Here is a 17,166-nt window from a genome sequence, read left to right as displayed (position 1 = left end):
AAAAAAAAAAAAAAGTTAAAAAAAAAAAAAATTACAAAACAGGTTCTATATATGTTTCTGCTGAGATGATTAATATATGGAGCTCTTCCTTCAAGATGCAAATGTCATTGTTTTTATTTATTTTTATTCAGCAGAGAAGAGGCTCAGAGCAGAACTGAGAGTGGCCACCAGCAGCATGAGGAGCCCAACAATTCAAACTGGTAAGTGGAAAAAAGTGATCCATGAGTCTCTTTTGCTGTGTATCATTAAATCTGTTGGTCTACTTCTTATGCTAAAAAAAAAAATCAGAATTTATAAAGAAAAATGAGAATGCTTCTAAAACGTAACCTATGAAATTTACTCTCATTACTTATAGTCACATAATATATAACAATTGTTTCCTTCTTGTGTATTCCCTGCAATCTGACATAATTCCTACAAATTTAGTGACTTCATCTTTAGAGGGTCACATGCTGAAGCAGACATAAAATAATAGTGCTAAAGTGATATAGAGGAATGGAATTATTTAAAGTAATGCTAATTGATCACTGGCCATTGACTTTTTAAATCCCTTTCAATTAAATAAAATCATCAGAGTTCACACACAAAAACTGAGTTTCATCATTTCTTGTAGTATAATATCTGATAAGAAAATTATTATCCAAATAAAAGGCAGAAGAAAGGGAAACAACTGAGTACAATTTTGATTGCCCATAGCATTGCAAATCATTCACATGATATCTATCTCCATGTATTATAAATACATATTCAACTTATTTTTGTGGAATCATATCTTAGTTTATTTCATAGTCATTTTCGTATGGGTATTTGAAAATGGAAATAAATGGGCTCACAAAGCTATGTAAGGCAGTGCAATCCCTTGCCATTGAGTAATAGCAATGCTATAGAGAGAATTACCCCTCATAGATTTTCCAAGGCTGTAGTCTTTATGAAAGTAATTGCCACATCTTTCTCCTGCAGTTTGGCTTATGGGTTCAAACTGTAAACTTTTTGATTATCATCTGAGCACTTACTACTGCACCACTAGAAATTTTTTAAGGCAAAGAAAAATATATATATAAAAAAAAAAAATAGGGATATGCTGACAAAAGACAAAAGGGAAAGAAAGTAAAAAAGTAGCTCACAAAATAATACCAAGAAGCCCTGTACTATTTCTAAGGTTGGACCAATATTTGGCTTTTAGATTTGAGCAGCCAATGCAGAAAACCAAACAAAGCCTACTGCCACTGAGTAGATTCTGACTCATAGAGACTTTATCAGACCACACTGACCTTTTAGTTAGCAATCAAATGCTTAACCACTGTACCACCAGAGCTCCTTTGCCAATGCAAAAAGGAAATATCAATCAGTATCATGATTTAATACTTCTTATTACAAAATCATAGTGAGTGTCATGTTGTAGCTTTCAGGATGAGACTGACTCCATGTAATATATTGGACAATGTTCTCAGTCAGATTTTAATATTTTCAGTGTAACTAAATGGGATAATTAGCAATTTGCAATTACTAAAAGCAGAGACATTGAAATAGTTTGTTCTAAGTGGACAAGATTTTGATGTTAAAAATGTATCTGTGTTTGTGTTTTGTCTTATCTGCCAGAATAGATAAACTGCATATGCTTTAGGCAGTGCTTCATACATATTGTTTCTGGAAAGTAATTTTGGGATAAATAAATGTTATTGATGTTCAAGGCGATTGATAAATGTTCAATGCTGTTGTTTAAAAATATTCTTAAGTGGCAGCTATTCTGCAGGGTTAGTCAGTTATGCTAGAGTTGGACTGTCACACTTTTGTGAACATTGAATTGTCTATAAAGATAGCAACTCAGTCTCCACATAGATGGGGACTGAGGAATCACCCTTCAGTAGGGTCCATCAATTCCTGAGATGGAATTTTATCTATTTCCAAAATAATAATAATAATAATAACCAGTTAGGGTCTCAGAGTTTGTCATTAATTCCTGTGGGTTATGCTTCATTCCCAACAATGATTGTTACTTTCTTTTTGTGTACTTATTATTATAGGGGGAGAGACACAGGGAAGGGATAATACATAGAGACATGATATTAGGTGCAATTATTTTTCAGGAAAATTTGGTCACAATATTCAACTTCTTTGACAATTACCCATAATGGAAAAAAAAAAAAAAAAAAGTAGAGAAGGATTTTTTTTTTTTCATTTTTCTCAAAAGAGGAAATGGTTCAAAAAAAGTTAAGTACCATTATCTATACCATAGATTATGGCTATGATAAGTTTTTAAGTAGATGTACCCTCTCACATACTTCAGTCATAAAAACAGAAATAAAAACAAATTTCTCTAAAGTACCCATAAAGTGTATTGCCCTGAACAGTGTAATGAATTAGAATAGCCTTGTAAATAAATCATGGAGCTGTATGGTTCTACCTACTGGAAAATCTTACTAACTCTCAGCCAACATTACCTCTTACCATAAATTATTTAGCCCCTTGATTCAGCCACATAGAGAGCAACTATCATAGGATAGTAGAATTAGAAAGACTCTTAGAAAAACTTCCATTGCCATCAAGTTGACTATGATTCATAGTGACTTTATAGGACAAAGTGGAATTGCCCTATAGGGTTACCAAGACTGTAGTCTTTACAGAAGCATACTGCCACATCTTTATGCATGAAAGGGCTGTTGGGTTTGGATAGCAATCAAGGGCTTAAACACTACATCATTATTGCTCTTTTAGAAGAACTTATCAAAAACCAAACAAACAAACAAACCCATTGCCATGAATTCTGTTCCAACACATAACCCTGTAGAATAGAGTAGAATGACTCTACAAAGTTTCCAAGGTTGAAAATCTTTATAGAAGCAGATTGCAACATCTGTTTCCCATGGAGTTGCTGGTGGGTTCAATCTGCTGATCTTTTGGCTAGAAGATGAATGCTTAACCACTGCACTACCAGGGCCCCTTTAGGTATTCTGTGGGGAAAGTCATAGACTTTGTTACAGACAGACATGGATTTAAAGTAGCTATATGCCTTTATGAAAATTGCTTAATTATTTAAGGCTTCATTTTGTTGTTGGAAAAATGGAGATTATAATACTCATCTTGTTAGATTTTCCCACAAATTAAGTAAGACATTAAATATAAAGAATCTAGTAGATTCCTTTGTAAAAAGCTTAAGATATGACTAATATTTATTAAATAGTTTCCATATACCAAGTTTTGTTGTTGTTGCTAATGTGCCGTGAGTCCATTCAGACTCCTAGTGACCATATATACAACAGAACAGAACACTGCCCAGTCCTGCACCATCCTCACAATCATTGCTATATTGTAGCCCATTGTTGCAGCCACTGTGTCAATCTATCTCATTGAGGGTCTTCCTCTTTTTCATTGTCTCTCTACTTTGGCAGAGTTTCTATTCCTTCATTTAGTAATAAAGTTAACAGACATTGATTGGCTGTCTAATATATGCCAAGCTTCTCTTCACCAAGATGCCATGCTACTTCACAAATGATTATTAGCTTGGAAAATAACTCTACATTTATATGAGCCCTTATAGTTTACAAATAATTGATGAATGCACTATTTTATTTAGTATTTACACAGCCTGCAATGAAGACAAGGTAGGGTAATTACTAATACTTTTGCAGATGGGAAAATTGAGGTCTTTAGAGGGTAGTTGTCTCATGGGACTAGTCTCCAGGGACTTATCCCTCCTGAGAACATGTACAAAGTATTTGAGACAAAGTCTTCCCATTCTTTCATCTCAGGAGAATTCTACCTGTACTTCTTCCAAGACAGGCTTGTTCATTCTTCTGGCAGTCTATAGATATTCAATATTCTTTGAGAACACTACAGTTCAGAGGTGTCAATTCTTCTGTCTTTCTTATTCACTGTCTAGCTTTCACATGCATATGAGAGGATGGAAAATACCATGGTTTGAGTCAGGCATACCTTAGTCCTCAAAGTGACGTCTTTGCTCTTTAACATTTTTAAGAGGTCTTTTGCAGCAGATTTACCCAATGAAATATGTAGGTTGATTTGTTCATTGCCAATTCCATGAATGTTGATTATGGATCCAAGTAAAATGAAATCCTTGATAACGTCAATATTTTTTGCAGTTTATAGAACTTTTGTTTCTTTTATGTTAAGCTGTAGTCCATACTGAAGGCTGTACTTTTTGATCTTCATCAGTAAGTGCTTCAAGTCCTTTTCACTTTCAGCAAGCAAGGATATTTCATTTGCAAATTGCAGGTTGTTAATGAGTCTTCTTCAAATCTTGATATTACGTTCTTCATCATATAGTCCAGCTTCCTGGATTATTTGCTCAACATATGGACTTAATAAATATAATGAAAGGATACAACCTGAACACACACCTTTCCAAGTACTAAATACTAAATATTTTGCTGTATTATTTTATTTAAATTTTGTGGCAGCCCTAAACTTTAGAAACTAATATTATCCTTTTTTTCATTGATGAAAGACCTGTACTATTGACAGATTATGTAACTTGCCTTAAGATCACAAAATATTTCCTTAGACAGGTTTTGAAGTACTGTTCTGTCTGATGCCAGAGTTTTTGTTCTTTCATTTATTCATAAAGTTATCAAAAACTGATTATTTATCTAATATATGCCAAGCTTCTCTTAACCAAGATGCCATGCTAATTCACAAATGATTATTTGCTTAGGAAATAACTCTAGATTTAGATGAGCCCTTATAATTTACAAATAATTGATGAATACATAATTTTATTTAGTATTTATATATGCTGTAATGAAGACAAGGTAAAGAACATTACTCATGCTTTTGTAGATGGGGAAATCAAGGTCTATAGAGGGTAACTGTCTCATGGGACATGTTATAGCTCAGTGTTTTTAAGATTTTCTTGGGTGGAGGGTAAGGTTATATATATATATATATATATATATATACAGGCTGAAATTTTAAAAATATTATAAAATCACTTGCTGGAAAACTTAAATGATAAAAAAGACACAGAATACATAATTCTGTGTTATTATTTACTATTTTAGACATAACTTCATCAATCAAATTGAGGTAAAATTTTAAAATACTTTCCCTTAGTTTCTATACTCCTCATGATACAGTCTAGTAACCATTTGTAGACATCAGCCTACAGACCAGAGGGTAACCACAGAGCAATGACACAGCTAATATTATAGCTAAAAATTACATACTAGATCATAGACCTTCCATCTTCTAATCCAAATTTCCTTATATTATTCCAGAATCCCTCAAAATACAGCAAGAAACCTGTTTTATGGTCTAAGAGACAGGAAGATCAAATTCCAAATTGTTAAAGTGAAACTGGTGCAAGAAGAATGACAATGATAATACATCTAAAAGAGTCATATACAAAAATTGATATACAAAAAGTGAAGAAGGGGAAAAACAGTTGAGAGTCTATAGAAATTATTTATTCTAAATTTATTCATAAGATAGCAAGACTTCTAAGAAATTTGATATGTGATATTTGGTTGGAAGCACTTCTCAAGATATCTCCCCCCCTCCTTTTCATTTTGTTTATTCTTTGAACAGAGAAGTTAAGTTGTATTTAGAAGACTGGACCTTGTCAGTTCCCAAGTAGTATGCAGACCTACATATAATTCTAAGAGTTAAAGGGGGTCTTGACTAGCTATGAAATGAAAATGAACTCATTTCTTCACCACATTGAAAGGATCTGAAAATAAATGTAACTTGTTTGTTTCAAAAACTACCAAAGAAAATTGCAGCACCTTTGGTGCAATGTAAAACACCGTTGAGTCAACAATGAAAATTTACTTTGTAAGATGGTTTTGTGGCTTTCTCAGTACTATTGAAATTGATCCAAATATTTACATGTGCTATTTTATTAATAACTATTTTACCATCTGTGTCAAAGTAATATTGCACAGATGTTAAGGAATAGCTTTTAGTAGTGAATAAATATTAGAAGAAGATTGAATTTTCTCCAAATGCTGATAGAAATTTTTACAATACTAAGATGTCAGAAATAAGTTATTTGTTTGTTTGTTTTTAAGTTATACCAGTTTACAATGCTTGATGCCGCTCAAAATGAGGCTATGGGAGCACAGGGGAAAAAAATGAAAATTCGTAACACTCAAAAGTGATACTTTTAATCAATCTATTAATAATTTCTGGAAAGCTTCCACAGTGCTACACTGAGTTCACAATCAACTGTGTGAAGTAGAGCAAACCCATGGCATTCAAAGCGTGGACTCTATGCTCTTCTTTTACTTTCTGCTTCTGATTCAGAGACCCAATATTTGTGTCATTCAGAAAGGTAGGCCGTCATCCCTGAAATAAACAAGTCTCTTCAATCATTATCTTTACATCTATATCCATTTGGAGCCTTTCTCCCCTTGATCCTCTCAAAAAGGGCCAAAGATAAGATGGACTTAAGGGTAATGCATTGCATCCTAGAAGAAAGAGGCATGGTCCCAATAGTTATTGTAGGTATGGAAGTATGGGTATAGAGTAATAGTACTGTGTGTGTACATGTGTGTGTGTGCGCACATGCATGTGCATGTGTGTGTAATACTTTGTCAGATAAATCTCAGAGAACCTCACAGTAGGTACAGGAAATGATCTCCCAACATTCTAACAGAGCTGCTTTATTTGAATGCCTTCTACTTGGATTTTGGACCTGAGATTGTTCATTACAATCTGTTCTTCAACTGCTGAAACAACTTATCAGTAGGGCTGTCTTGCTTCTCCAGTGCTGCTTTATCAGAAATATTACAAGTGGATGGGTTTAAAAAAAAACCAAGAATCTACTCTCCTACAGTTTAGGAGGCTAGAAGTCCAAATTCACAGTGCTGGCTTTAGGAGCTGAGTGAGTGCCCCTCAACCTTAGGCTTCAGCTCTGTCTCCTATTCCAGGCCCACCAGAGCTGGAAGCTTTTTATGACTCACCCAGCTGCTGGCTGCTGAGGCTGCTGAACCCAAGATGGACAGGTAAAATAGAATAGTCCCATGATTAGCAGACAACATGACAGGGCACTAGTTCAAGTCCAGAAACAGTCCCAGATCAGTAGGCAACATGCAGGTCACTGAGATGAGTCTCAACGAAACGCAGGATCCAGACATGCCAAAAACTGGAGACCTTCCTCAAAGTTTCCCCATATATACTGGAAGCAGGACACACCCCAAAAGCAACTACTTAACTGCTCGCAGCAGATTCCAAAATGGAGTTGATAACACCACATCCAATCTCATCATGGGGAATGACTGTATCCATTTGCCGAACTACTCAAAACCACAGTCCAGCCAAGTTGACACACAACCTTAACTGCCACAAGGGCCAAGGGTCAGTCTTATGACTTTTCTGTTGGAAAACAATACTCTTTAGTAGATTTTATCTCATTCTCAAATCAGTAAGCAAACAATGATAACAACATTATGAAAGCCAAAATGGATCTGAAGACTATTTGGCTGACATAAGAAATAAAGGCCTCAGAGGAAATGCATATGTAGGAAAAGAAGTTAATATAGAAACCAGAAAAAATATTTTAGAAAATTATTTGTCATCGTTATATATGCACTAATTGACTTAGAAATAAAAGCCATAAATATGGAATAAGTAAAAATGTGAAGCATTGGAATAAAAAAGAAAATATAGGTGAAGTGTTAAATCCAACTTTGGAGGCAGGAAATAACAGAATCACATTTCTGGAAAGAAAACTGAAGAAGCACTCTTAGAATGCAGAGGATAGGACAAATGATGAAAAATCACAAGGGTAAAAAAATCTTTATCAAGAAAAAAGGGAAAGGATTTTTATCACTCTATAAATCATTTGCTTTGCTTTTGGAATTTTTGTATTATGTAAGAGTTACCTATTCCTTAAAAGGCAGAAGTCCTGTTTGGTGGCGATGCTAAACACTTTGCATTCAAATACATTCAAATAGGTAGTTCAAATACACGAGCATCCTGGGATAATTTATGTGGCAATTCTACTCTATCCTTACAGGTTTGATATGAATCAGAATCTACACTAAGCATACAATGACAATGCTAACCCTACCTTTAAATATACACACACATATATATATATTCATATATACATGTTTAGAAGTAACAACTTGATTTTTTTTTCTTAATGCTTCCAAAATTATTGATCTAATCAGGTTTTCTTGGTTCCTTCACACTAAATTTTAATAAATTATTTCAACAACAACAACAAAAACCTGCTAATGCTACAAAATTGTCCATGTTTTAACATAACATATGCAAAGAAGACTTGAAGGCAAGACACTCACAGGATATAAGTGGTTTTTATTGTTCTGTTTAGTCTGTTCTCTATTTTCTGATACTTAAATTAACCTGATATCATTGTTTTCATTTTCTCTTTAAATGTACATAAATCATAAGGAAACAGCTCAATGAATTATCACAAAATCCAAAAATCTGTGTAACAATGATTCATATCTGGAAATAGAGGATAATTAGTAACATTGAAACTATTCTATGATTTTTCCAAATCATAAATCATATTCTTCCATAATGTAACCATTTTCCTGAACTTTAATACTATGATTTTTTTTTACTTGTTTTTTATTTTTACATAAATGAAATCATACATAAACACTTATTTTGTGTATGGCTTCTTGTTGTCAATTTGTGTTTGAAATCCTTATTTGTAGCAGTAGTTTAGGAGCTCTGTTGGAGTAGTGCCTAAAGCATTTGACTGCTAATCAGAAGATTGGCAGTTCAAATCCAACAGCCCACTCTTCAGAAGGGAGGTTGGGAATCTACTTCTGTAGTGATACCACCTTGGAAACCCAAGAAGGGGTCGCTATTAGTTGAATCCAAATTGATGGCAGTGAGTTTTTGAGCAATAGTTTGCTAATTTTCACAATTTTAGATAGTATTCCATCACAACTAGTTTTGTAGCTGTAGCTTATACATTCTTTTCGGACACTTAGGGACACATTTCTATTGAGCATACACTTACTTATATGTAGTTCATTTGTTCACCTTTGAAGATGCTGCTACTATACCAAAATGGCTGCTCAAATTTAGATTCCCACTTGTAAAGTGTAAGAGAGCTTGTCTTACCTCTTTACCAACACTTAGTAATTATAAGAAATTTTATTTTATCCATAACGATGGGTATGTTATGGTATCCCATTTTAGTTTTAATTAGCATGTCCGTGATGACCGATAAAGATATCATTTCCATCAGGATCAACATTCCAGTAGCTATCCCAAAATGAAAAGACACATAGAAATTTAAAAGAGGTATTGAAAGGGATGATAGCTTTATTCACTTTTCATGAATGAACACCCAGCCTGAAGGTACCTAAATTATCCATTACATAAGGAAATATAAAATTGCATAAAAATGCATGTCATTAACTGTGCAGAAGTCTTACATTCCTATCCAACTTGAACTTCAATTTGAACTTTCCTATTTTGTTACCTTGAACATTCCCATTAACTAGTTAATATGTTACTTATACTCTACCCATTGTTACCTTGTTTCATTGAGTATCAACCAATCTTATGACAGTAGAATTGAAGCTGAAGGTGACAATTACAGTTTGATGCAGAGGAGTGATTACAGAAACCATGTTTGCATTAGGTAATCAAATTATTTGTCCAGTGAAATGAAACTAGAGATGGCACATGGTCAACAGGCATGAAAATGATCCAGGAGGTCAATGTGATTTTGAAAGAAGGCCTGGGTCTCTCGCCCATGCAGCAAGTGTGACAGCCCCTTCACTTTCCTGGGCTGTTCCTCGAAGGGTCTCTGTGGTGGTTCATTTTCTTCCATCACTACTAGCTTCTGGACAGTGTGAGAGCTTGGCTGAGAAGTTGTTGAGAAAATTTGAAAGCACATGGTTTCATACTATGCTGTTAAATGTCATTTTTTTTTTCTTTTTTTATAAAGCTATATTATGAGTTATTAGCTAGATCCAAATGCATTTCAAATGTAATCTGATTCTGGCATTTCAAATGAAAGACTAATTTGTCTGGCTTTTATATGTAATACATGACATCTGTAAACCTACTGTTAAATAAAACCAAAAACAATCCCACTAGAATTGAGTAAATTCCAATGCATAATGACCCTGTAGGATAGAGTAGAACTGTCCCATAGGTTTTCCAAGGCTGTAACTCTTTGCCGAAGCAGACTGCCTCGTCTTTATCCCACAAACTGGCTGCTGGGTTTGAACTGCTGATCTTTGGGTAGCAGCCGAATGCTTTAACCACTGTGTGACCAGAGCTCCTTTCTGTTGAATAAAGATTTATTTATTTATTTCTTCATTTATTTAGTTAATTCCAGTACTCATTAAAAACTATAATCATATTTTAATAATTACCTGTTGAACTGGACACTCACTATCTTAAAAATGGATTTACTTCTTTGTTTCTAGTTTTAGCCAGTTCACTATTTGTTCATATGTGGAACAGAGTTATAACCTCATTCTGCAGGAGAGAGTACACATTATGACATTTAAGGAAATGTGTTTTGTTTTGGATATATGATTTTAGCATTTCACAGCAGAACTCCAATGAGTGAAAAATATTCCCTTATGATAAAAGTTAAAACTCTTATCATTGGAGAGTAGAGTTTGTAAAGGTCCTCATGTCAATTTTGTCCCTACCACTTTGTTTGCTACTCAAATATACAATTTAGAGGTGAAATAGCTGAGGTTAAGAGCCTCCTAATTTGAGGTTTTTCTGAGTAGTAGACGAGATTCACATACTCTGTCTTGGTATCTTTTCAGCAGAGTTAATTTAGAATTAATTCTGCATAAGCAGACATTTTATAGTGGAAATGGGAGCTCTGGTGGCATCGTGCCTAAGGCATTTGACTGCTAACCAGAAGGCTGACGTTCAAACCCACCAGCCACTTCTCAGAAGGAAGATTGGGCAATCTACTTCCATAGTGATACCACCTTGGAAACCCAAGGAGGGGTCACTATGAGTCGAATCCGACTCCATGGCAGTGAGTTTGGTTTTGGTTATAGACATAGCAACATAATTTTACCTATTCTTTCTGCTAGCTTTAATAAAAGAAAAATAAAATAAATCTTGGAATTCCAGTCACAATTTTAGTGGAATGAATTATCTCTTGAAAACCTTAAGGTAGTTTACTCTTAATTATTTCTCTATAGCCTAATTCCTCACCTGAAAACAAAATATTAGTGGTTTTAACCAAAAATTTCTAAAAGAGTTTATTTAACAACACAGTAAAAAAAAAAAAAAAAAAGAGAAATATGGATATTATGATCCATTCCTTTAGGCATATTTATTTTTTCCAAGATTATACCCCAGATGGCATTCATAGATTTCTCCCACAAACATGGCTTTCAAAACAGGAACACTTGTACTTAGTTTTGCATAAAATGAACTGTATGTTTAGCATATACTTCAGAAGTAAAAATCACTGGAGATGACAGTTAAGTAAAGCAAGTGAACAAATACATTAGTGGAGTTATAAAAGTTATTAAAAGGGGAAACTTTGAGTGCCCATTCATCCAAGCAACTATAACATAAAATTTAGTTTCAGTTCTTATTCTTCAAGAAACTCAACATGGATAAACCCTTATTGTATTATTATTTTCCTGATCAAAAAAATAAGAGAAGTAGTCAAGGAACAGATTTTATGTCAATCATTCTAAAGCTTAGATCCTGTAGTATGTAGATTTCTTCACTTATTTACAAGGAAACCACCACTAGTCTGTTAGTTTTTTTTTTTTTTTTTTTTGCACTGTGGTGGCTTGCATGTTGCTGTGAAGCTGGAGACTACGACACTGGTATTTCAAATACCTCAGGGTCTCCATGATGGAGAGGTTTCAGCAGATCTTCCAGACTAAGACAGAGTTGGAAGAAGGAAAAGGCAACCGCTTCTCAAAGAATTGGCCAATGAAAACAGCGAAACACTGTCTTATATAGTGCTGGAAGATGAGCCCCTCAGGTCAGAAGGCACTCAAAATATAACTGGGGAAGAGCTGCCTCTTCAAAGTAGAGTCAACTTTAATGATGTGGATGAAGTAAAGACTACAAACCTCCATTTGCTGGTGTGGTAGAACTCAAAATGTGAAAACAGCCGCAAACCTCCATAAATAATTGGAACATGGAATATACGAAGTATAAACCTAGGAATACCAGAAGTTGTCAAACATGACATGGAATACATAAAGGTCTATATCGTAGGCATTAGTGAGCTGAATGGACTGGTTTGGGCCATTTTGAATGAGACAACCATATGATCTATTATGCTGGGAATGACAAAGAGGAATGGTATGGCATTCATCATCACAAAAAATGTTTCAAGATCTGTCCTGAAGTACAATGCTGTCAGTGATAGGATAATATCCATATACCTACAAGGAAGATAAGCCAATATCACTATTATTCAAATTTATGCACTAAACAGCAAAGCCAAAAACAAGGAAATTGAAGATTTTTACCAACTTCTGCAGTCTGAAATTGACCAAACTTGCAATCAAGATGTGTTGCTTATCACTGGTGATTGGAATGCAAATGTTGGAAACAAAGAAGAACCACCAGTAGTTGGAAAATATGGCCTCAGTAATAGAAATGATGCTGGAGATTGCATGATAGAATTTTGTGAGATCAATGACTTATTCATTGCAAATACCATTTTTCAGCAACATAAATGGCAGCTATACACATGGACTTCTTCAGATGGAATACACAGGAATCAGATCAACTGCCTCTGTGGAAAGATGCAATGGAGAAGCTCAATATCTTCAGCCAAAATGAGACCAGGAGCTGATTGTGGATCAGACCATCAATTGCTCATATGCAAATTCAAGTTGAAGCTGAAGAGAATTAAAACAAGTCCATGAGAGCCAAAATATGACCTTGATTATCCCACATGAATTTAGAGACCATCTGAAGAATAGATTTGATACATTGAACACCAATGGCTGAAAAATTGTGGGATGACATCAAGAACATCATCCATGAAGAAAAAGGTAATTAAAAAGGCAGGAAAGGAAGAAAAGACCAAAATGGATGGCAGAGGAGACTATTATTGCAGCCACTGTGTCAATCCATCTCCTTGAGGGCCTTCCCCTTTTGCGTTTACCCTCCACTTTACCAAGCGTTTACCCTCTCTCTGAGTGGCTAAAGCAAATGGAAGAAATGACAAAATAAAAGAGCTAAACAGAAAATTTAAAAAAGCAGCTCAAGAAGAAAAAGTCAATTATTAAAAAGAAATGTGCAAAGACCTAGAGTTAGAAAACCAAAAGGGAAGAACACACATTTCTCAAGCTGAAAGAACGGAAGAAAATATTCAAGCCTTGATTTGCAATATTGAAAGATCCTATGGGCAAAATATTGAATGATGCAGGAAACATCAAAAGAAGATGGAAGGAATACAGAGTCATTGTACCAAAAATAATTGCTTGATGTTCATCTATTTCAGGAAGTGGTATAAGATCAAGAACCAATGGTGTTGAAAGAAGAAATTGAAACTCCACTTCCTTCAGGAATTGGTGAAAAACAACGCTCTAGGAATTAAAGAATACCCACTGAGATGTTTCAATGAATGGATGCTGTACTGGATGCATTGACTCATCTATGCCAAGAAATTTAGAAGATAGCTACCTGGCCAACTGACTGGAAGAGATCCATATTTGTCCCCATTCCAAAGAAAGATGATCCCACAGATGTGGAAATTATCAAATAATATCATTAAATATCACACAAAACTAAAATCTTGCTGAAGATAATTCAAAAACAGTTGTAGTATTATGTTGACAGGGAACTTCCAGAAATGCAAGCTAGATTCAGAAGAGGATGCAGAATGAAAGATATCATTGCTGATGTCAGATGGATCTTGGCTGAAAGCTAAGAATACCAGAAAGATGTTTACTTGTGTTTTATTGATGATAGAGAAGTATTCAGCTGATTGGAGCAAAACAAATTGTGGATAACATTGAGAAGAATGGGAATTCTAGAACACTTGTTTGTGCTCATCAGGAACCTGTACACAGACCAGGAAGGAGGCTGTTGTTCAAACCGAACAAGGGGATACTACATGGTTTAAAATCAGGAAAGGAATGTGTCAGGGTTGTATCCTTTCACCATACTTATTCAATCTGAGAAGCTGGAGTATATGAAGAAGAAAATGGCATCAGGTTTGGAGGAAGGCTCGTTAACAACCTGCGATATGAAGGCAACACAACCTTGCTTGCTGAAAGTGAAGGTGACTTGAAGCATTTACTGAGGAAGATTAAAGACTACTGTCTACAGTATGGATTACACCTCAAAATAAAGAAAACGGAAATCTTCACAACTTGGACCAATAAGCAGCATGATGATAAAGGGAGAAAAGATTGAAGTTGTCAAAGATTTCATATTACTTCGTTCCACAATCAACATCAATGGAAGCAGCAGCCAAGACATCAGATGACTACATTGGGCAAATTGCACTGGGCAAAACTGCTGCAAAAAAACTCTTTAAAGTGCTGAGGAGCAAAGATATCTCTTTGAAGACTAAGGTACATATAACCCAAGCCATGGTGTTTTCAATCATTTCATATGCATATGAAAGCTTAACAATGAGTAAGGGAGACTGAAGAAGAGTTTATGCTTTTGAGTTGTGGTGTTGGCAAAGAGTACTGAAAGTACCATAGGCTACCAGAAGAACTATAAATCTGTCCTGGAAGAAGTGCAACCAAATGCTTCTTGGAAGTGAGAATGGGCAGACTTCATCTCACCTACCTTGGTCATGTTACCAGATGGGACCATTCTCTAGAGAAAAATATCATGCTTGGTAAAGTGGAGGGTAAACGCAAAAGGGGAAGGCCCTCAAGGAGATGGATTGACATAGTGGCTGCAATAATAGGCTCAGGTATAGCAAGTATTATGAGGCTGGCGCTGGACTGGGCAGTGTTTCATGCTGTTGTATGTAAGTGACATATTGTTGCTGTGAGTTGTAGCTGACCTGATAGCACCTAACAACAACAAACAACAATTTAAAGTGAAAAGATCTATACACTGTGTTTTAAAATCTGAGTCTAGAGCATAGACTGCTAGATTGTGAGGCTGAAATACTTTTCTCTGGACAGAATGGCATATTTTTCCAACTCTAAATGTAAGGGAAATGATTAGAAGAATTCACAGCAGCATTCTTGATATGGTGGAGTTTTCTCCTTAAAGAGGAAAAATGTGAAGTACATTCAGGTGAAAATAGACTTGTTTCCTATAACTTTTTATAAACAAAACAAAAGTATTAGGACAGGAAGTAATGAATACAGTTAATTTAAATTTATTAGTTTTATTGAAGATTTTTTCCTACCAAATGCATTAAATTAAAATAGCCATTAAAGGTTTATACTAATACCATGAAATCACTGTACATTTTCATTGTTTCATTTTCATTATTGAATTACTAACTCTCTAATACTTCATCTTGGCTTCTTCCTCTTCACAGACGCCATCTCAAGGAAATTTTCAGTGCAACTTCACATACATGTACATATGTATGCACATATATTTGTCTATGTAGGTACAAGTAAACCTCCATAATTTTTTCTTTATAGCAATGCAAGTGATTTTTCTACAGACCATTATCTCCTAAAATCCCTTCAATTTGATTCATGTAATTTGCTGCTTCTCTCAGAGGATATTGAAAGCACAAGTCTGCCCAAAATCCAGACTACCCATAAGCAAAACTGGAAAATAGTTGAAATTTTCCCTCATACTCACCCTTTTAGCTATTTTTTCAGTGTTCTTTTTGCCTATGATCCAGTGTCCTCTTGCTCCAATATCCTACTTCCTTATTAAATCAATCTTATTTTAGGTGTCAGATAAAAATGATTTGATAAATTACTTCACACTAAACTTAAAGTGATGGATATGTTCTGCTTTATAATGGCATTTCCTTTTTAATAAAATATACTGCATATTATCTAGATAAGGAATTATAGGTGCTGATTAAAAAAAAACTAGAGGTAGATTTTTACATACTCTAAAATGTGTGTGAGCATTTAATTTGTTTGTCAAATCAAGAACCTCTTGATAGTGGGAATGGCACTGTTAATAACTGCATGGGTATGACAGTGTAAGCTACAACTGTCCCTGGAAACCCAGAACATATGGTCACTCAACCTACAATGCTATCCTCTAGCTCTGGGCTTCTCTATCCGGGGTACCTAACCTTGCATATGTTCCACACAGTTTGAAGTCCTGTGGCTGTCTTGCAAATCTCAAGGTCAAAACAAATATTATCACTATAAAATGTATCTCTAAAATAGCTTAAAAATCTGAGAATAAGCAATTTTACCACTTTCAATACAGAATCTAGATAGATAGATAGATAGATAGATAGATAGATAGATAGATGATAGAGATATTTTGGAAAAAATGCACTGGACTCAATATCTACTCTGATTTCACTCATCACAATGCAAGTTACTCTAAGAGTCCTGGTAACTTCATTGATCCTCTCCTGCCTTATCCGTAGAACTGAGGATGGAGCAGCCAATGTCACTTTTTTTGGAGGATGCCTTACCACCTTTTCACATTAATACTATATGAGTCACAGCAGCAATTACAATGAACTTTCATGCATCCAGTGAATAATAGAAGAAACTTAAAAAGTCATTTATGTATATAATCAATGTGAAGGTGTAGAACCTTCTAAAATAATGGTTGAAGAGAAATATCACAGAAACCTGAAACTCTATTTTACCCTATGTCATGACCTTTGCTCATGCACAAAGTGATTTTCTCTCTGTTTGTTATATCAAAAATCTGATACAAGGTTTTTTGGGTTATACCATATTGAGTATTGCTGCAGTAAACCAAAAAGAAAATATAATCACTGCCATTGAGGCAAATTCAACTCATAGAGACCCCCTTTGGGGGGATTACATGGTGGTAAATCTTTACGGAAGTAGATTGCCAAGTCTTCTTTCTGCAGAGTGGCTGGTGAGTTTGAACCACCAACCTTCTGGTTAGCAGTCAAATGCCTTAGACACTACACCACCAGAGCTCCTTATTGGTGCAGTATGTAACCCCTTTTACTGATTATGAAATGGAAATAAGGACACCTTTTATTATTATTACTTCCCCAAACATAATTTTATTTCTACTAAACAAATAAGGGGAGCTCTGGTAGCATAGTGGCTAAGACACTTGCCTGCTAACCAGACGGCTGGTGGTTCAAACCCA

The sequence above is a fragment of the Orycteropus afer genome, unplaced genomic scaffold, assembly GCF_000298275.1.
Source record: "Orycteropus afer afer isolate SDZICR_OR568_19922 unplaced genomic scaffold, OryAfe1.0 scaffold00205, whole genome shotgun sequence".
Classification (NCBI taxonomy): Eukaryota; Metazoa; Chordata; class Mammalia; order Tubulidentata; family Orycteropodidae; genus Orycteropus; species Orycteropus afer.
The sequence above is the reverse complement of the archived record's forward strand: the minus strand, read 5'-3'. Positions refer to the sequence as shown.